This window comes from Benincasa hispida, chromosome 12 (assembly GCF_027475165.1).
Source record: "Benincasa hispida cultivar pf3 chromosome 12, pf3_genome.v1.1, whole genome shotgun sequence".
In the NCBI taxonomy this organism is placed as follows: domain Eukaryota; kingdom Viridiplantae; phylum Streptophyta; class Magnoliopsida; order Cucurbitales; family Cucurbitaceae; genus Benincasa; species Benincasa hispida.
This window is the reverse complement of record NC_143489.1, coordinates 3,573,867-3,596,526: the sequence shown is the minus strand read 5'-3', so window position 1 is coordinate 3,596,526 and position 22,660 is coordinate 3,573,867.

Genomic DNA, 22,660 nt, shown 5'->3' with positions numbered 1-22,660 from the left:
CAAAAATGGGCCGCATCCATAGTGTTCCCAGAATAAGGCGCTCAACCTTATTCATATACTATAGACCATTTTGGCTATATATATTTGAACTTGATCCACATTTATGTCACTATATAAAGTTCAAACTAAACTTAATAGCCTCGGAACCTCAGTTTATTGGATTCATGAATATAGAATTTAAATTTACTAAAGATTTTCAATAACAGCTTTATTGAACAAGAATATGATATTACAAACTACGAGTTTTAGGACATAAAATTCAACAGAGATTGATTAAAAACTCCTAGATTGAACTGAAAAAGTGCATGCAAAAGTGGATGGGGCTATTTTTTTTTTTTTTTTGAAGAATGGTTCTTCAACTTTCAGTGGAAAACTAGTGTGTTCTTCCTCATTTCTTTCCTCAATTCAACTTATTTTGAGTCTGACAACTCAATCTAAGGTACTTAGGGAAGATCAGTTAGTGGTCTACAAGCTTTTGGAGTGGTGATTGTAGCTAATTTCGTGGATTAAAGTTTTCCAAGGTGTTCTACAAAGGTATTTGTGAAACCCTTTTCATATTGTATGAACATGCTTGATTTCATGCTAAAATCAATAAATTATATTGCTTAATGATCCTAAATTCTTCTGCTGTTAGCTTGCTTAAACCAACAATTGGTATCAGAGCATGATTTAAGCACTCAATTCATGTTAATTTTAGCTTGATGGGTGATTTTCATAAGATGTGTGAAAATGGTGGACTGATATAATTTTTTCCAGTTTTGGCATTAAATTCTCTTCAATTATATTGCAATTGTTGTAATTGGCTCTTATTTGATGGGCTTTAATGTGTGTTTAAGAGTTCGTAAATTTGTTAGAGTCAATAGAGTTGAAATTAAGTTGTAAGTGAAGAAAGAAGCAAAGATGGTCAGTAGTAGAAAACTGGAGTTGATGCTTCTGTATGGCAGCGTTGCAATAATGTTCTTTGTGAACCCGAGGCATTGCAACGCTGGGACGGAACGTTGCAACGATGCTTGTCCCAGACCAAAAAGCGCGTGCGAGCCCAAACCGATGGTCCAAGTGAACTGGTTCAGCCGGTTCGGGTCTGGGAGTTTCGGTTCAACTTGTTTTGGTCGAGTTCAACCCATTTTGATGCTTTGGAGGTCTAGTTCGGGTGATTCGGGTCTGGGTCAGGGCGGTCCATGCGTTCCAGAAGAGTTTTAGAGCCGATTTTGCTGATTATTGTTATAATTTAGACCATTTGCTTGCTTTAAATGCCAGAACCGGTCCATATCATGTGTTTAATTATTTGTGCATGTGATGTGTGTTATAATTTAATAAATCTTATATGTGCTTATAGTATGGCATATAGATTTAAAATCCCACCATAGAAAGCATGTTGCATGCATTGAAAGTATGTTATAATGAGTAGAATCGAGGCATGCATCTAAAGAGTTTTTACAAAAAAATTCGGGCTGAAGAAATTGTTCTTTAAGTGGGTTGTAGTAGTAAGTCTTTCTCCAAGTTTCCTTTCGTTCAAGCTGATTTTTAGTCCCACAATTCATTCTAAAGCTCCAAGAGAATAGTGAGGAAGATCTTGAGGTGGTTCACAACAAGTTTTGGAGAAGATTATAGCTGAGAATCAAGATTTGAAGAAGTTCTACAAATGTATGACTTCAAACCCTCTCGTGATTGATGAACATGCTTTAGTTACTGCCAAAATCAATGAATTAGAGTGCTTATTGATCCTTGTTACTTCCGCTGCATGCTAATATACTTTAACATTTAATTGTGTCATGCTTGCAGATGTGGACGATTGTTCGAACAGGCCTTACAAAAAGTCCATGATCTCTCTTGCAGTAGCTGTGTTTCTTAGACAGTACATTAGATATACTGGCTAAAATATAAACCCGAGCCTTCTCATTAGCTTTGACCTATCTGTCATACGCATCCCAAACTGTTCAGATTGCATTGGGATTAAGGGATGGAGAACCCATCTCTATTAAAAAAAATCGAAAATCGTTTATTACTAGTATCGTGTTGATATTTGATTTCCAAGTTCCGTAATTATCACCGTTAAGTTTTTCTGAAGCTAGTAGTTGAATAATTGATATTGTCATTGCTGAAAAGTAAACAAATTATTAGTGAATTGATTAACTCTAATTTTTAAATCAATTTATTAAGCAAATAATAATGTACATATACTCATTATTCTCTTGCTACGATACTTGAGTTAGAATAGTCCCCACCGAAGGGCAATCGACTACTCCTTCACTGAATTAAGACATTCTTGACTAAATACTAATACCAGAATAACTCTTATTCTTATAGTACTTAGTTACCGTTTATTTATTCAAGAACTTTACTAACATTTAGTAAGTCTTGTAAGTGTATACCCGCCATTTTCAAATTATAGAGATGGGAATCAAACAACCCTCGAAGGAGAAACAATTGTTTGAAAATGGACCTAAGTAACCTTATCCATTTCTAGAATTCACGGTGTTCTGAATCCTATGTTACAACCCTCCGAAAGGATCACCACGGTTAACAACTAGCTAGTGTTGCCTTTGAACGACAACAGACGCAACATAAAAATCTCATGGTGTGACCTAATGGAAGAGACCGTAGGACGTGTTGACATATACTTTTCACCCACTTACTATGAACAACTTCCCCTATTCACCTTGTTATTGACCCATGCAAACACTTTCCAAAGGGAGGTTGCTAAAAATAGCAACTCCAAGCCGAGCATGGATCTCACGATGTGAACTCTTAGAGGTGTGAGAACCAGAAATAATATATCTCATATATTATTAATTTCCCACTGAAGTGTTCTATTTTATAAAATTGGGTACTGACTTGGTTATTAACCGACTAATTTTATACAACCTAAGTCTAGGTAATTTTTCCTAGTATAAATCCTTACTGAGAATTAACCTATGATGTCTAGGTGATAAACCAATTTTATTACCTTACACCACACGCATGCTCATAAAACTAAGGTTATTGACTTATACGCCAGTTTGATCTCCAAGTAAGAGGTGTTCCATAAACCGTCAACTTAAGTATCCCCAGCCTTAGATAAAATCTCCTCCGGTAAGTAAACAACTCTTGTTTTACAAGTAATCGACCTATTTTAACTCTTACAAAAAATCGATTGAATTGCACTGATTAACCCTAGTTGATCATGCAATATATTTTTGTTATAGATTTTAAAAGTCTAGGTTATTTTATAACAATTATAAAATAATTATAACAATTATAACTCTGGAACATTCATCTATAACATGCTTCTTAAAGAAAATCATGCTATAATATAACACTTATATTAAACATGAAAATCTAAGCATGCATACTATATACATTATAACACTTATAACATATAACAAATGCATGCCACATGTTTATCCTATGGTGGGGTTTTAAAAAAAACTATATGGCATACTTTATGCACACAATTAAAAAAATAATATCATACATCACATGCATAATACTTAAACAACACTAAAGTTGACTGGTTTTGGCATTAAAATGAACAAACAACTAAATTATTACATAAAACAGTAAGCAGCTCCCTCGAACCGGCTTCAAACTCTTTGAACCAACCCGAATCGGCCAATAACCACGCAAATCGACTAAAAAACTCCAAAAACCAAGTGAAACTGGTCAAACAAGCTCACCTAAGTCAACCGAATTGGTCCAGACCATCTGGACTGACTGAGTCAACACGCGTAGGCGTGGTCATCTGATGGAGCAGTTGGGTGCACGGGTGGGTATCCGAGTCAATGAGGCGGGTCAGGTGTGTGGAACGGGTCGGATGCGGGAAGGCAGGCGCGCGCGCATGGAACTCATCGAACTGGGTCGAATGCTGTAGTCGGGTCGAGCCTAGGAGGAAATTCTTTACCTTTTCTCTCAGCCAACTTGAGTTCTTTCACTTCTTGTGAACAAAAGAAGGCCTAAAAGAACTCTAATGACTCCATAAAAATTACAGATCCTTTGCAACACATTAAAGCTCATATACATATGAGCAATTACAAATTTCAACAACAAATTAATAGAAAACTAAGGCTAAAACCGTAATGTATCTTTAGTCAACCAAACTATCATCATATAAATAACACCCACCAAATGCAATAGAATGTTATAAGCATGCTCTGATACCAATTTATGGAATATAAAGATAACATGCACAATGGAAGCAAAGATCGATAACGTTCTAATTACATTAAAACTAAGTATAAGCATGCAAAAAAGGTTAGAAAATACAACCTTTGTAGAATCCACTATAATCTTTCTCGCCATGCTCGATCAACACCACCAATGAAAAATCCTCGCTATTCTCCGGTTGAAGAACATGGTTGTGGGACTGTTTTATTAGTGAAAGCTAGGGAATTTCACTCTAGTAAAAAGGATAATAAATGAAATTTTGTGGAAGAGGTAATTTCAATATTCAAGGAAGCATTAATTTGTTTACACATTTGAAAAAAAAAACTATTTAAAGACAAAAAAACATGCAAAACCCCATCACGCATGTCTCTCAAACTCCACTAGCATGAAATCCCTAGGTATCAAACTTTGGAAGAGCCACTTCAAAAACCACTTAGTTAGTAGGAAAATCCAACAATTGGATTTTTTCACTAACTAATTTTTTTTATTAAAAATTGATAAACAATTTTTTGACAAAATATGAAATACTATTTTCATATTTAGAAATTATTTAATTAAAAAAATTTCAATTAAATAAAATAAACAAATTCAATATCACATATATGGGATATATCAATTTTTACTAGGAGAAAAATGGTATATGGGATATATCAATTTTTAGCTTTCACGTCCCTTAGAGTTCACGCTGTGAGATCTATGCTCGACTTTATGTCTGCCTAAGCATGGCCTCCCTATGGAAAGTGTTTGCATGGGTGAATACTAAGGTGAATAGGGAAAGTGTTCATAGTAGGTGGGAGAAGGACATGTGTCAATGTATCCTACGGTCTCCTCCATTAGATTGCACCATGAGATTTCTATGGTCCACCTACATGTCATCTTGGAGCGACCATCCATTCTGAAGGCTGATCATAGGATTCGAAACAATGAAAACTCTAGTAATGGATAGGGTTTCTTAGGTTAATCTTCAACAGTTGTCTTTCCTTACAGTAGTCTGTTAAAGTATACCTCTGGGATCCGAAAATGGTAGGGTCACACTTATGGGATCAATTAAGCTAGTTAATGAATCCTTGACCCAATAACGGTAGCTAAGAACTATAGGAATAAGAGTTATTCTGGTATTAGTAATTAGTTGGGATTGTCTCAATTCAGGGGAGGGGTAGCTGATCACCCTTCGATGGCCGTTGCTATAAACCTCTGAAGTATCGTTGTAAAAACTAAATCAATAGTTTAATCAGGGTTCTTTGGTTGGTTGGTTTTGCTAAATTGATTGGATACTTGTTTTTGTGTAATGGGCTAAGGCAAATATAACTGATATGTTCAACTGTTTGTTATTCGTTTTAGCATGTCTTCCACAATTATGTCCTTGCTTAAGAACGAAAAACTAACCGGTGAAAACTATACGATGTGGAATCTAACTTGAATACGGTTCTAGTTATAGATGATCTACAGTTCGTCTTAACGGAGGAGTGTCCTCCAATCCCCACTCAGAATGCATCTCAAGCATTGAGGGATGGTTATGACTGCTAGATAAAGGCCAATGACAAAGCCCGAGTCTATATCTTGGCAAGTCTATCAGGCGTTCTTATCAAGAAACATGAGGCCATGATCACTCCATGTCAGATCATGGAGTCCCTTCAGAAGATGTTTGGACAATTGTCCTTTCAGATTCGACACAAGGCCCTCAAGTACATTTATAATGTGCGAATAAAGGAAGGTCAGTCAGTGAGAGAACATGTTCTCGACCTGATGGTTCACTTTAATGTCACCAAGATAAACGACGTAGTTATCGACGAGTAGAGTCAGGTGTCCTTTATTTTGGAATCTCTTCCAAAGAGTTTCCTCCAATTTCGCAGCAATGTGGTTATAAATAAAATAAAGTAAGCCATTACTACCCTCCTGAATGAGTTTCAGATTGATCAGTCTCTTATGAAAAGTAAGGGACAGATAAAAGAAGAGGCAAATGTTGCCCATTCTAAAAAATTCCACAAAGGTTCATCGTCTGGAACTAAGTTTGTTCCCTCATCAGCTGGTTCTAAGAAGATCCAAAAAAAGAAAGAAGAGAAGGAGAAGGCTCCCGTTGCTGGGAAAACAAAAGGCAAAACCAAGGTGGCTGACAAAGATAAGTGCTTCCACTGCAATGTGGATGGTCACTGAAAACACAATTTGTCACACCCCACCCAAGACCACCCTCTTAATCTAGAGAAGGGCGTGACTGCAGCAGTTATCAACCCTGTGGTTGACACTTACTGCCTAATAACTCTTGCGGAATAACTCTGATACCAAAATATAACTTAAGTATAGTGGAATGCCTTTAGGCCCAAAATTTATTAATTTAGAAACATAACATATTTAGAGTCATTAAAACATTAGATTCACAAGTCTCAAACCCACAAACCCTAGTCCCTATATGAACAACAGTAACATGTGTACAATATTAACAGTAACCACCTAACAGACGGATTATAAATCTTTTGTTCCTTTAGTGGTAGAGAAGATGCAGAGCTATCTTCAGAGGATTTAACCGATACCTGTGGGGCGAAAAAAGAAAACATTTGAAAACGGGGTGAGCTTGCGCCCAGTGAGTGACTTAGGAAAGATAATTAATTCTTCTTTTCTTCTAATTTTCATTCTTTTCTCTACCATTCCACATTAGTTTCCATATCAACCTACTCATCACACTAATCTCAATAGGGAACATACTCAAGTAGAGAAATTAGGATTCGGGGTTCACATTTACCCCCCCTTTATGAAAATTTTGCCCTCGAAATTTCGCTACAAGTCTGTCAATTAAACAACCGTAGATACTTGTTTCTGATTTGCTCTTCGGCTTCCCATGTCGCTTCTTCTGTGCTATGGTTTCGCCATGGTACCTTTACCAATCGGATTGTCTTGTTCCTTAAAATCTGTTCTTTTCTGTCAAGAATCTCCACTGGTTCCTCTTCATAAGACAAATTCTCTTTCAACTGTACCAGTTGCTTAAGCAACACATGGGTAGGATCTGGCATATACTTTCTAAGCATTGCCACATGAAACACATCATGAATACGAGATAATTCTAGTGGTAAATCCAATTGATATGCCATTGGGCCAACTCTTTCTATTATCTCGTAAGGTCCAATATATCTTGGGCTTAGTTTCCCTTTCCTACCGAACCTGAGTATTCCTTTTCATGGAGATAACCTCAGAAATACTTTATCACCCACTTCAAACTCTAATTCTCTTCTCCATTTATCAGTGTTACTCTTTTGCCTATCTCGAGCCATCTTAAGATTATCTCTTATAATCTTAACGCTGTATGATGTCTATTGCACAAGTTCTGGACCTAGTAATTTCCTTTCACTGACTTCATTCCAACATATCGGAGTTCTACATGGCCTTCTGTATAGTGCCTCATACGGTGCCATCCCGATACTTGAATGGTAACTGTTGTTATATGCAAATTCAATTAACGACAGATGCGTATCCCAACTGCCCTTAAATTGCAATATACATGCTCTCAGCCTGTCCTCTAGTGTTTTGATGGTTCGTTCAGACTGACCATTCGTCTGTGGATGAAAAGCAGTACTAAAATATAACTTGGTTCCCATAGATTTCTGCAAACTAGGCCAAAACTTTGATGTAAATCTGGAGTCTCGATCTGATACAATTGAAACTAGAACTCAAAACTGACTCACAACTCGATCAACATACAACTTGGCTAATTGGTCTAGGGTAGAAGTAACTTTAACAGGTAAAAACTTAGTTGTCTTCGTCAATCTAGCCACAATTACCCATACACCATCATAGCTCGTTGGTGTCTTAGGTAATCCAAACAGAAAATCCATCATTATATGCTCCCATTTCCACTCTGGTACTGGGAGTGGATTAAGTAATCCTGTTGGCCTCTGTCTGTCTGGTTTAACTTGTTGACTTAATAAACACCGGTCAACATACTCTACTATCTTTCTTTTCATACCAAGCCACCAGTACGATCTCTTTAATGTTATGTACATCTTCGTACTGCTCGGATGCATAGTATAGGCCGAACTATGTGCTTCTTCTAGAATAGCTTGTTTAAGTGATAAGTCCTTAGGTACGCATATCCTACCTTCTTTCAATAGCACTTTGTCAGTTCTTAATTGGTAGTCTGTCCTCAATCCTTTATCTACTTCTTCAGCTAACTTCTGAAGATCAAAATCCTTTAACTACTTACGTAGAATATCTTCTACGAGCGTAGAACGCACTTGAAATGAAGCTAGTAACCCTCCTTTTTTACTGATTGATAATGCTGCCCTAGCATTATACAATTCATGAATCCGTGTACCATTCACTGAATTGATACTAGCTCTAGCTGATTTGGTTTTTCGACTTAAAGCATCAGCTACCACATTTGCTTTACCTGGGTGATAGTCAATGGTACAATCATAATCCTTGATCAACTCGAGCCATCTTCTCTATCTCAAGTTTAGTTCCTTCTGATCAAAGATATGCTTTAGACTCTTATGATCTGTGAATATATGACACCGCTCACCAAACAGGTAATGTCTCCACAACTTTAGGGCTAACACAACTGCTGCTAACTCCAAATCATGTGTAGGGTAGTTACATTTATGCTTCTTTAACTGTCGAGAAGCATAAGCTACTACCTTCCCTTCCTACATCAGCACACATCCTAACCCTTGTCGGGATGCATCACAATAAACCTCAAACTCTTTACCTGGTGTAGGTAAAGTTAATACTAGTGCTGACAATAACCTCTGTTTCAATACTTGAAAACTGTGCTCGCATTCTGGCGACCACTCAAACATCACATCTTTTCTGGTCAGGTTTGTCAATGGAAGAGCTATCTTAGAAAAGCCCTCCACGAATCTCCTATAATAACCTGCTAAACCTAGAAAACTGCGTACTTCGGTTACATTTAGGGGTCGTTCCCAATTAACTATTGCTTTTATCTTTTGGGAATCAATGCTAACTCTGCCAGCTGAAACTATATGCCCAAGGAATACGACTTGTTTTAACCAAAAATCACACTTACTAAATTTAGCATATAACTTCTTTTCTCTTAGAATCTGTAACACCATCCTCAGATGTTCTTTGTGTTTCTCCGCACAACTAGAATACACTAGTATGTCGTCTATGAACACTATCACAAACTGATCCAGATAAGAATGGAATATCCTATTCATCAAGCCATAAATACCGCAGAAGCATTTGTCAATCCAGACGACATTACTAGGAACTCAAATTGTCCATATCTAGTTCTGAATGCAGTCTTTGGAACATCTGTGTCTTTCACCTTCAACTGGTGATAACCCGATCTCAAATCTATCTTAGAGAACACCGTGGCTCCCTTTAACTGATCGAAGAGATCATCTAACGAGGCAATGGGTACTTATTCTTAATGGTCACCTTATCCAACTATCTATAGTCTATGCATAATCTAAGAGTATCGTCTTTCTTCTTAACAAACAAGACTGACGCTCCCCAAGGTGACACACTGGGTCTAATGTACCCCTTATCTACAAGTTCTTGTAACTGAACTTTTAGTTCCTTCAGTTCCGTTGGTGCCATTCTATATGGTGCCTGAGATATAGGTGTTGTACCCAGAACTAACTCAATAGTGAACTCTATTTCCCTGTCAGGTGGTAAGCCTGGTAACTCTTCAGGGAACACATCTAAGAATTCTTGTACCATAGGTTCATCCTCAGGTCTCAGTTTCTTATCTTGTGAAACTGTTACATAGGCTAAATAGGCTTCGCATCCTTTACTCAACAGCTTCCTAGCCTTCACTGCTGATATTAAACTTCCTGGAAGTATTCTTTTACTTCCTACTAGGGTTATCTCTTTTTCACCTGGTTTCCTAAACACTATTTCTCTTCTAAAGCAATCCATAGTGGCATAGTGTTTACTTAGGAAATCCATACCTAGGATAACATCAAACTCTAGTAATTCTAATGGAATCAAGTCAACCCATAAATTCTAATTTCCAAGAATTACTTCACAATTCTTGTAATACTCATGTACAACTAGAGTATCTCCTACAGGCGTAGAGATAAACAAATCCTCATTCATACGCTCAGGCATTCTATCTATATGTGCACACATGCTAGATATGAATGAGTGTGTAGCACCAGGATCAAATAATGCATAAGTGGATTGATTACATAAAGTTATCATACCAGTTATGACATCTGGAGCCTCTTCCGCTTCCTAGTGTGTCATAGCATATACTCTACCCTGCTGCTGCTGCTGTTGCTGTTGCTGTTGGGGTCGTCCAACTACCCCTTTCTTCTTAGCTACACTGGATCCTTCACATTTAGTTCCGGTCGCTCTAGGCTGGTAACTCCTCTTTGCTCACTCTGTGCTCCATGACCTAGTTGAGGACAATCTCTCATGAAATGCCCAGCTTGTCCGCACTGGAAGCACACATTCCTATTTCCATAACATATTCCTATATGGGGTCTACCACAGTTTACACAAAGTGGTTTCCTCCCTGTACTAGCTACTGACTCGCTAGCACGACCCGATATTGATTTACCACTCTGTCCAACTGCAGGTCTTGACCTTTTCCAACCTGAGCTTTGTTGGCTCATGCCTCCAAAATTCCTCATACCCGACTGTCCAGAGAACGGTGGTCTAAATCTCTTACTTCTCGTTTCTCCAGGCATTATAAACTATCCTTCACCTGACTGGAGTACATCTTCCCTCGCTACACTCCGCTCTACTCGGATAGCAGTCTCAACTAATTGAGTGAAATTCACCCAATTAGATGTAGAGGTAATGGGTGTACGTATTTTCCTTCTTAGGCCATTCTCAAATCTCATACACCTCTCTTTCTCTCCTGCGATGATCGGAAGGGCATACTGAGATAACTCAGTAAATCTTTGCTCATACTCAACAACTGTCATCATTCCCTGAGTTAGCCTAAGGAATTCCTCCCTCTTTACTTCTTTAAAAGAACTAGGGTAGTATTTATCCTCAAATACTTGTCTGAACTCAGGCCAAGTCATAGTTTCCGAACTACCCCTTCTAGCCTCTATTACTTTCCACCACTTCTCAGCCCTTTTCTGCAGCAAGAAAGCCACTAACTCGACCTTACGATCCTCAGGGCATCTCATAACCTTAAAACACTTCTCAATCAAGTCCAACCAGATCTCTGCATCTACTGGATCTATGGCTCCATTGAACGCTGTGGCTTCTAAAGCTTTCAGCATTTTGACGCCGAATTTCTTTTCTGGATCGTTTTGAATCAATCCTACACTCGTTGCCAATCTTTGAGTGATTCTATCAAACACTCGATCCTCCATCTGGGATTTTACATCTATCCTTGGTGTACTGAATTCGTTTGCAGAAGTTACTTCCTGCTCTACTGAGTCTCTAACTCTTTTCCCCTTCGGATCTGGGTCCCGTCTAACCTCAGGACCTCTGCTAGTAAGGTCAACATTCCTCTCCTCAGTCTGCTTGCTCCGCTTGCCATTTCTCCTCAGCATCTTTGCCTAATTATTAGGTACACATGTTAGGGACTTATCTATGGGACTTAATCTAATGCATGAACTCTCTCTTTCACCCAATACCTTATGCTTTAATACTAAGCTAGTTCAAACCTTTCCCAAGTTTACATAACTTTTGCTCTGATATCAAGTTGTCACACTCCACCCCAGACCATCCTCTTAGGCTAGAGAAGGGCGTGACTGCAGCAGTTATCAACCCTATGGCTGACACTTACTGTCTAATAACTCTTACAGAATAATTCTAATACCAAAATATAACTTAAGTACAGCGGAATGGCTTTAGGCCCAAAATTTATTAATTTAGAAACATAACATATTTAGAGTCATTACAACATTAGATTCACAAATCCCAAAACCCACAAACCCTAGTCCCTATATGAACAATAGTAACATGTGTACAATATTAACAGTAACCACGTAACAGACGGGTTACAAATCTTTTGATCCTTTAGTGGCAGAGCAGATGTAAAGCTATCTTCAGAGGATTTGACCGCTACCTGTGAGGGAAAAAAAGAAAACATTTGAAAACGGGGTGAGCTTGCGCCCAGTGAGTGACTTAGGAAAGATAATTGATTCTCATGCAAAATCTCAATAAAAAGTTTAACTGAAATATAAGCTTCTACAGTACTTGTACTGTAGTATAAACATTTTCCAAGCATAGAACATATAAAGCTGTTTTAATCATAAAACAGTAAAACTATTTCTCAGTTAAGGGTAACCCTACTGTGGGTAAAAACAATTCCAACACCAACTACTAGTCAAAAGAGAATCCTTTTGTTCAATCTCTGACTCTACCTACGTGCACGTGGCCATATTAAGTACCGTCATACCTTAGGTACTTTTGTTCAGATAGCTTCTCAAACATCCTTCAGTATCTGGTTGGTTTGGTACCTTCTCAAACGTCCTTCAGTACCAATAGATACCTTCTCAAATGTCTTTCAGTATCTAGTTGGACGGATACCTTCTCAAATGTCTTTCGGTATCGCGTTTTAAGTAAAACTAGTCATAAATGACTTTCTCTTTAAAGCATGTAAAGTATAACACATATAAAAACATGGATTTAAAGGTACTAACGCATGCTGCACATATAAATAGCTTTTTTTTTTTTTTTTTTTACAAACATCTCACTCATGCATGCATTTAAAACATAATTTATAGCTTGCTTGGAAATCACTTTGTAAAACTAGATGGCATGAGAATATTATTCTTTAAAACATACTTTCTATAACACATTGTAATCAAACAGTTAAGCAAACATTTTAGTCAAAACGTTTTAGCCACTCACCTTGATTGTTGAGGAGCTTTTCACTCTAGTAACTCCCTTTTTTACCTCAGGCTCCCTTTTCACCCCTAGAATCCAGATTCAAATTACAACTCAATTTACTCATAGTTCTAAATCTTATTTTGAGATACTTTCTTCTACAAATATATTCTAAAATGTCTCAGGAAGCTTATACTAAAATTGGAGCTCAGAACTTCTCGTGGTTTGGCCAGAATCATAGAATATTCAAGATTGGCTCAGACTGATCTGACAGCCTGACCCTTCTGCATTCTTCCCAGTTTCCAACCCGATCCCTTCGAGCTTTTCTTCTGGAAGCCCTACCCTAAAAACTAGACTTTCAAAGCTTTCAGGTGGTTTTGGAATCACCCTAAAAGCACGAGTAAATTGGGAGAACTTCTCATCCCAAGTTGATGCGTCCTCCTTAGACCTCACTATCCAATGTGTCCTCTATGTCTAACGCATGGATTTGGCTCCAACGAAAGGTTTGCTCCACTCTCCCACTCTTTTACGGTATTTTTGAGTTGTGATCTAAAAAATGAAGTCTCTTGGCTCTATTTATAGGCGTCCAAATCTTCTCCGGAGTTGACACCACTTACTTGGCTGCATGGCCAAGTGTCTCCTTCTCATCCCATCAACGCAATGTTGTGATCATCACAAGTTAAGTGTCTTCTTCCCACCTTGCCAATGCATGGGCCTCCAATCTGATGCCACCACCTCAAATTCTTAAGGCTTAAGGCTTTCCTCCCAAGAAGACACATGGTTTTGATGATGTTATCCTGATGATTTCATCCTTGTATGTGTCCAACTCTTGGTTGCTCAACGCCTAGTCCATAAGAAACGCATAACCTCTTCTCAACACATAGCAAGCCAATCCATTATCATGACAATTCAACTTAGCCATCGCAAGGAGCTAACCATCACCAACGCATAGGGTGACCATCCATCCTCGATGCATGGCTCACTCGCACGGCTTGCTTGGCATGGGCGCATGGTGCTGGCCACCAACGCATAGGTACGCTGCATAGGTTGGCCGCTCGGGTGTGCTTGGCTACATGGGCTGCGATCGGCGCCTTGATGCTTGGCCGGGTGTTTAGGCGCATGGCCATGCTGCTTCGACGCATGGGCGTGCGACATGTGCTGGCCATCGCTCGCTCGCTTGTATGGGCGCATGGCATGGGCTGCGCGCTTGACTGCATAGCAGGGCACCTCAACGCACGACATGGCTGCTCGGCAAGGTGCTCACCACATGGGTGTGGCCGCTCGGCAGTGCACTCAACGCACGGGCATGGTCACTTGGTAGTGCGCTCAACAAACGGGCGTAGCTGCTCGACAGTGCGCTCAACGCACGGGTGTATCCACTCGACGCATGAATCAGGCCGGGCTGCTCGACGCATGGCCTGGGCGCTGGCCGAGGCTGCTCGACGCATGGCCTGGACGCTGGCTGAGGCTACTCGACGCATGGCTGTCTTTCAATGCATGCCTCGCTCACTAGTGTGCCTCCTAACGCCTCATCTCCTTTTTCCTTCTTCAGTCGCATGCCTTCACTAACAACTCTTCCAATGCATCAACACCACTCTAACACACAAAATTCTATATTTAGCCAAAATTTTCCAAATTTTCCCCAAAAGTCCTTCCAAATTTCCTCTTTTCTTCTAATTTCCATTCTTTTCTCTACCATTCCACACTAGTTTCCACATCAACCTACTCATACACTAATCTCAATAGGGAACATACTCAAGTAGAGAAATTAGGATTTGGGGTTCACACAATTGGCCCAAGAACATTGTCGAGTAGAAGAAAGAAAAGGAAGGTAAATATAATTTACTGGTTCTAGAAACTTGTTTAGTGGAAAATGACCATAATGCCTAGATACTTGTTTCGGGAGTCACTAATCATGTTTGTTCTTCTTTACAAGGAATTAGTTCATTCTAGCAGCTCGATAAGGGTGAAATGATGCTCAAGGTTGGAATGAGAGGCATCATTTTAACTCGTGCAGTGGGAGCTGCAAAGTTGCTTTTTAGAAATAGATACTTATTTTTTGGAAAATTTATATACAGCTCCCAAAATTAAGAGGAACCTTGTATCTATTTCTTGTTTAATCGAACAAATGTATTTAATTTATTTTTCATCTAATGAAGCGTTCATTATGAAAAATGGAGTAACTATTTGTTCAGCTAAATTATAAAACAACTTATACGTGTTAAGGTCAATTGAAGCAAAAGAACTTTTAAATCATGAGATGTTTGAAATTCCTAATACTCAAATAAAAAGGCAAAGAATTTTGTCTAAGTAACAATAATACAAATCTTTGGCATTTGAGATTATGTCATGGAGATTGGTAAAAAATGAACTTCTAAGCGAGTTAGAAAATGATTCATTACCTCCACGTGAATCCTGTTTTGAAGGAAAAGTGACTAAAAGACCTTTTAATGGAAAATGTTATTGAGCCAAAAAGCCCTTAGAGATTATACATTCAAATCTTTATGGTTCAATGAATGTAAAAGTTTAAGAAGGGTACGAATACTTCATCTTTTTCATACATGATTATTCTAGGTATGGTTACTGTTCGCATGAGATTTCAAGAGAAATTTATTTCGTGGAACTTGAACTTTTTATTTGTATTAATTTTGTGGAAAGCGAGTACAATATCTAATACACAGTATTTTGATGCTTTCAAAACAAACTATAAACTTTAAGCTAGTTGATCTTCTTGAATGATCGGCCTTTGGGCTTGTTGATCTTCTTGGGTGATCGGCTTTTGGGCTTGTTGATTTTCTTAGGTGATCGGCCTTTGGGCTTGTTGATCTTCTTGGATGATCGGCCTTTGGGCTTGATGATCTTCTTGGATGATCGACCTTTAGGCTTGTTGATCTTATTGGAGGATCGGTCTTTGGACTTGTTGATTTTCTTGGATGATCGGCCTTTGGGCTTGTTGATCTTTTTGGATGATCGGCCTTCGGGTTTGTTGATCTTATTGGAGGATTAGTGTTCGCACGAGGCTTCCAGGGAAACTTGTTTCGTAGAGTTAAACTTAAGTTGGTGTTGATGTTGAGGTTGATTTGATGCAATGTGGTTCGATCTCTAGTACTTGATCATCTGATTCTCTCTCGATTGGGTGGATGTGCTTGACTTAAAGAAGTAAAGCACCGAACGTTCTTGTAGAAGTCTTGAAAAAGTGTTTGTGTCTTCAAGGGTCTTATGTCTTCTAGGAGTGTAGCTTCAAGAGTCTTGAGAGTCTTTTGCTTGTTGATGAATTCTCTCTGGGCTCTTTGAATGTAGAATTACTTGTATCTTCAAAAGGACTTCAGTCTTCAAGCATGGTCAAAATGCTTGTATCTTCAAAGAACTTCAGTCTTCAGGATGCTTGCATCTTTAAAGGACTTCAGTCTTCAGAATGCTTGTATCTTCGAAGGACTTCAGTCTTCAGACGTGGTCAGCTTCAGGAGTGAAGGAGTCTTCTGAATGTAGAGAATTCCCTATAAGCTCTCTGGAGTATAGAATTGCTGACCCCCACAAATGAGGAGAACTCCTCTATTTATAAAGTTCTCTGCTGGAATTCATGGGCTTGGGCTTGGTCGGTCCATGGGCCCGACTAATTAGATTTTGGCCTTATTTGACATTTTGGTCAAATTAAGCCTATTTACGGGCTAAATTGGACCTTTAGCCCAAATAATAATATCAAATTGGACCGAAGTAATTTTATTCAATCCAACGGTTACGAAGGAAACATGTGGCATCATCGGACTTTGCCAATTTATGTTTTCAACTTCAATTTGGGACAAATGTCAACTTCTAATTAGTCTCGAATTCAATTATTTGGAATTTCGTCCTTAATTTAGTAAATGACGTGGCAATTTGTGATCGGTCCAAAATTTGTCATTCAACAAATGCTCTTTTTTCGAGATTTATGCACGTTAATGGGTGGATGAATCTCGAAAATTGTAATTTGAAATCAAAGTATGATTTTGACTCTTTTAATTTGATGCATTATCATAATCAAAATATGAGAATTTAGTTCAAAATTTTGATTTGAAATTTTATTTGTTTGACACACTTTCGTCAAGTAAACAAAAGATGAATTTTAGTCCTTAACTTTCTTGCTCCCAAGTAAACTTTAATTTGAACTAAAGTAGAATTTATGTTCCACTTTAATTGCAAATTTAATTTAATATCCCAAATTCTAACAGTAATTTTCTTTTTAGATTTAGAATATACTCAATTCATGTGAATTTGAAGTAGAATTTGTGATTTTTTCTTCCTCTTTGGTTCGACTTTGATTTGGTGGATGCTTGGAGTGTGCCTATATTTTGACTTGAAAAAGATTTGAATTTCAAATATAACTTGTATTCAATCCAAAAATTTGGTTTGGATTTGGATGAACTCCTATCTCTATATAAAAAATGGAATATACTTCACAATTCCCAACTTTAAATTTATTTAGCCAATTGGCCTTAAAGCTAAATAATTCTGGACTTGGCTTTTACTTTTGCCTGCAATGATACCACTTTTTTTTTTTTTTTTTTTTTTTTTTTTTTTAGTTTCAAATTTGTCTAAACCCAAACTTTGTGAAACTTGGCCTGACTTTAACTTCTTCAGGATTTTATGGAAGATTAAACCCCAATATTAGTTTGGATTTTTTTTTCATCAGGATTTTATGGAAGATTAAACTCCAATATTAGTTAGGATTTTTTCCATAATTTCTCTAAACCACACTTCTCCTCCTATAAATTGGGATGGAATTAACCCATTAGAAATCAAGTTGGCTCTTTGAAGCTTTTAATTGCTTTGTTCTTTTTTTTTTCTTTTTTTTTTTTTTATGGTTGAAAGGGGAAATCCACAATCGTTGGTGTTGAGCATTGCCATGAATGGCTTCTGTTGCTGCCATAACTTTGCCACAGTCGAGAAATCCTTTTGTTTTTAATTCCTCTTTTTTTCTCCATTTTCGCAGCACCCAATCAGGTCTTCCTTTTGTGTTTTTGCGATGGACATTGAGGTCATCGTCACATGAGCCTCATCGGAATTGACTTTTCATTCAACATTTTTTTTTACTGTCATGATCCACCACTCCATGTGGACTTAACACTGCCGGCAATCTCATCATAGTGGTGGGGCATTGATCATCGGCGAGCAATGCATCGAGGGAGTTGAGAAAGATGAGAGAGAGAGAAAATGGGGGTGAGTGGTGGCACTATGAAGAAAAAAAAGTGGAATTTAGGATTTAGCTTTTCTTTTCAAAGTTTATTATTCTTGTTGTTTTTTTTTCTGATTTTTTTTTCAGCCATTTTCTTTTTTTTTTAATTTCTTTTCTTCCCTTTTCTTCTTCTCTGGTCCAAAATTTCTTCTCTTCTTTTTTTTTTTCTTTTTTTTTTCAAAGTTTTTTTTGCTTTCTTTTTTTCGATTGTTTTTTTTTTCATTCTTTTTTCTTTTTTTTTTTGTTTTCTTTTCCCTTTTTTTTCAAAGTTTTTTTTTTGCTTTCTTTTTCTTTTCTATTTGCTTTTTTTTTTTCACACTTTTCTTTTTTTTCCCACATATTTTATTTATTTATTCTCTTTTTTTCCAGAAGTTTCTTTTTTTTTTTTGCTCTTTATTATTATTATTATTATTTTTACTAACTTGCCCCCTACTATTTTTTTGTAGAAGTTACAGTGTAACCAAAGAAGCACAACAAAATAATTTTTTTTAATCTCATCGACCCGTCTTTGGTGCGTATAAGGACGACCTTGTCATGGTCTATCTATTGTATCCCTATTCGTGCTTCCTGATCGTCATGCGGAAACCTGCAAAGGTGCAACGCTGTTCGTGCATCCTGATCGTCATGGGAGGGGCCCCGCAAAGGCTTACAACTCTCCCATTCGATCACCTTAGGTAGATCCCGAAAAGGTCTACCTTGTAGCACCGTTCATACATCCTGATCGTCATGGGAGGGACCCCGCAAAGGCTTACAACTCTCTCATTCGATCACCCTATAGAGGATCTCGAAAAGGTCTACCTTGTAGTACCGCTCGTGTATCCTGATCGTCATGGGAGGGACCCCACAAAGGCTTACAACTCTCCCATTCGATCACCATTTGATCACCATCCCGGAAAGTTCTATCTTGTAGCATCATTTGTGCATCCTGATCGTCATGGGAGAGGCCTCACAAAGGCTTATAACTCTCCCATTCGATCACCCTAGGGAGGATCTCAGAAAGGTCTACCTTGTAGCGCCGCTCGTGTATCCTGATCATCATGGGAGGGACCCCGCAAAGGCTTACAACTCTCCCATTCGATCACCATTTGATCACCATCTCGGAAAGGTCTACCTTACAGCATCATTTGTGCATCCTGATCATCATGGGAGGGGCCCTGCAAGGCTTACAACTCTCTCATGCTTTCACCCTAGGGAGGATCCCGATAAGGTCTACCTCGTTATGTTACTCCTTGATCAAAATTTGAAGATAAGGGAAATATGCCATCGATTATTGAAGATGAGGCGGATATGCCATCAAACCTTGAAGATGAGAAGAATGTGCCATCAAGCTTTTGAGTGAAGTCAGGTTGGCTAGAGTCGATCTCGCGTACAAGGTAGAGCCAGACGGACCAGAGTTGTCCTCGCATATGAGGTAGAGCTATGCAAACCAAACTTGATCTCGCATATGAGGTGGAACCACACCCACATTTTTGGAGAGGAAGCGAAGCTACACCAATTTTGGAGAAGAGGTGAAGTTGTACCAATATTTTGGAGAGGAAACGAAACCGCACCACGACTTTGAAGATGGAGTGAAGTCGCATCATCAGTTTGGAGATGAAGTGAAACTGCGCCATCAGTTCGGAGATGAAACGAACCACGCCAGACTTTGGAGATAAAGTGAAACTGCGCCAACATTTTGGAGATGAAGCGAAGCCACGCGATTAGTTTGAAGATGAAACGAAGCCACACCATGACTTTGAAGATGAAGTGAAGTCGCGTCGTCAGTTTGGAGATGAAACGAACCATGCCAGACTTTGGAGATGAAGCGAAGCTGCATCATGATTTTGTAGACCGAGTCATTGAAGATGGAGCCGAGCCATGCACACCGACCTTGAACTTAAAGATGGAGTGGAGTCATGCACACTAATCTTTAACTTGAAGATGGAAGTGGGACCATGCACTCTAATCTTGAACTTAAAGATGGAGAGGTATCAACGAAGCCTCTGAACTTAAAGATGGAGAGGCATCAACGAAGCCTCTGAACTTGAAGATGGAGGAGTATCGACGGAGCCTTTGAACTTAAACATGGAGAAGCATCGACGAGACCTTCGCACTTGAGTTTGACAAAGAATCGACAAATTCTTCGCATTTGAGTTTGATGAAACATCAGCCAATGCTTCACATCGATAAATCATCGACATCTGAGCTTGAAAAAGCATCGGCCAATCCTCTACACTTGAGCTTGAAGTATCAGTGAATCCTTTGCATTTAAGTTTGAAATATCGGTGAATCTTCCGCATTTGAGTTTGATGAAGCATCAATGAATCTTTGGCAGTAGGCTTTACTTTGTGACTTTGAGCATGAAGATGGCATCATAAAACCTCCAAACTTGAGCATGAAGATGAAGCATCAATGAAGCCTCTAAACTTGAAGATGGAGGAGCATCAATGAAGCCTCTGAACTTGAAGATTGAAGAGCATCGACGAAGCCTCTGAACTTGAAGATGGAGGAGCATCTAAGTTTGATTTTAAAGAGGAAGCGAAGCGCATTCCAAGTGTGTGCCTTTTATTTACTGTGCTGGTTCCTTACGAGGGATGAACATCTTCAATCCATTCTGTTGCCCCCAATAGGGATGAACATCTTCAATCTGGAGTGTCATTCTTTAATGGGGATGATCAACATCAATCTTGTAGTATTATACTTAGGTGGTTGTGGTACCTTTTCTGATGGACTAAACTTAAATTTCTTTAAGTTTCCTTCATACCTTTAAAGAAAGGGATCAAATCATGACGTAATTCAAGCTTTTTTTTTTTTTTTAACTGGACTGGACTTGAAGTTTCTTTCAAGCTGCCTACATACCCTTCTTAATGATAGGGATCAAGTCATAATATAGTTCGAAAAGAATGTTTTTTTTTAATGTGCGAATGAACTTAAATTTCTCTAAGTTGCCTACATACTCTTTATAATGATGGGGATCAAGTCGTAACGTAGTTCATACAATTTTTTTTGAGCCGTTCACATTTTAAGCTCATGCGGGCTAGGAGCATTATGCAGTTTAGGCTCTTGCGATGAGGAGCTTTTTCATTTAAATTTCAGAAGCTCTTATTTTATCATGGTTTTGATTATCCTCTTCATTTGTAGGATTTGTCAATATGATGAGTTTTGGCTTTACTATCAAGGAACCTTCTATACTTATGTCAACAGAAAATTTCCTCTTCATGCGTGAAGGGAAACAACTGTGAATCTTTTTATCGTTGTTTTCTTCATGGAATGACATTGGCTTCAAGATTTTCATCCTTACTTTACGTTGATCGCTTGTTGTCTTAAGACAATCAAAAGTAGATGCTGGATGTTGATCTTTCTTTGATGTAGATATACTTAGCCTTTTAAAGGCTGAAGTTCGAGCAGAAGTAGTCATTGGACATTGGTCTTCTTCTCCTACTGTGGCCATACGCAATCTTTGAAAAACTGAAGATCCAACACTTGAAGGCTTAATACGATTGAAGACAGAAGTTCTTTGCTTCATTTCTTCTGAGTCTTTGACTTCTTCAGCAGTCACAGGATTGTTGTCGACTTCCACTATGCCGACAGTGTGACATGCAATAACTTCTGATACTTTTTCTGGATGATTATTGAGAAAGCTTCTTAGGAGAAATTCTGCCGAAATTGCTGACCGTCAGAATTGAGGGAAGTCTTTGTCTTCTTTCTTAGCAGGATTAGGCTTCCATGTCATCTTTTTGCCTTTCTTTTTATGAATCTTGTTTCTTCTTCTATAGCTTCGACAGGAACGCGACTCTTTTTGGGTGGAGTTTGGTTGTCTTCTCTTTCGATGAGTCACTACTATCCGCCCTTCATTGTCATCTTCAACAAGCTCATCTTTCTTTTTGGAATTTGCTGTTTGAATCTCTTATTGAAACCGAACAACTATAGGCTCGAATTCTCCAAACTGGATCGGACTTTGTCTTTGAGCATGGGACACAGACAGTATTGGAACATTTGAAGTCACTGCTACTATAGCATGATTTGTCTAAGCTACTTCATCCAAATCTAGCTCAATCTTCTTTTCACGAGCCAACTTCATAATTTATTCCTTCAGCACGAAGCTTTCAACTAGGTGACTCATGACCCGATGATACTTGCAGTAGTTAGGATCATCTATTTTTCCTTCTTGTTCCGGCCGCTTGGATTCCAATAGCTAAATAAGTTGCTTCTCTAGTAGTTGCTCCAACATATCTGCCACATCAGAGTCAGGGAATGGATAAACCTTCTCTTGTCGTTTTTTAATAGTTGGACGACGCTTCTCGCCCTAATTGTGCCTTCTTTCAAATTTTTTTTGTTTTCCTTTGGAGGAAAATTTCAGCGGGGTCACATGAACGACCATAGATTCTTTTGTGGCACTACCCACGATCTTTTCAGTGCCCTTGGCATCATTTTTGTATTTTCTCCCTTCAGAGACTAGGAAATCTTTAGTTCCTCTATTGGCAATGCTCAGCTCCATATCATGAGCGCGTGTTGCCAACTCCTCAAACGTATGAGGTTTTATCCCTTGAAGGATGTAGAGAAGCTCCTAGTGCA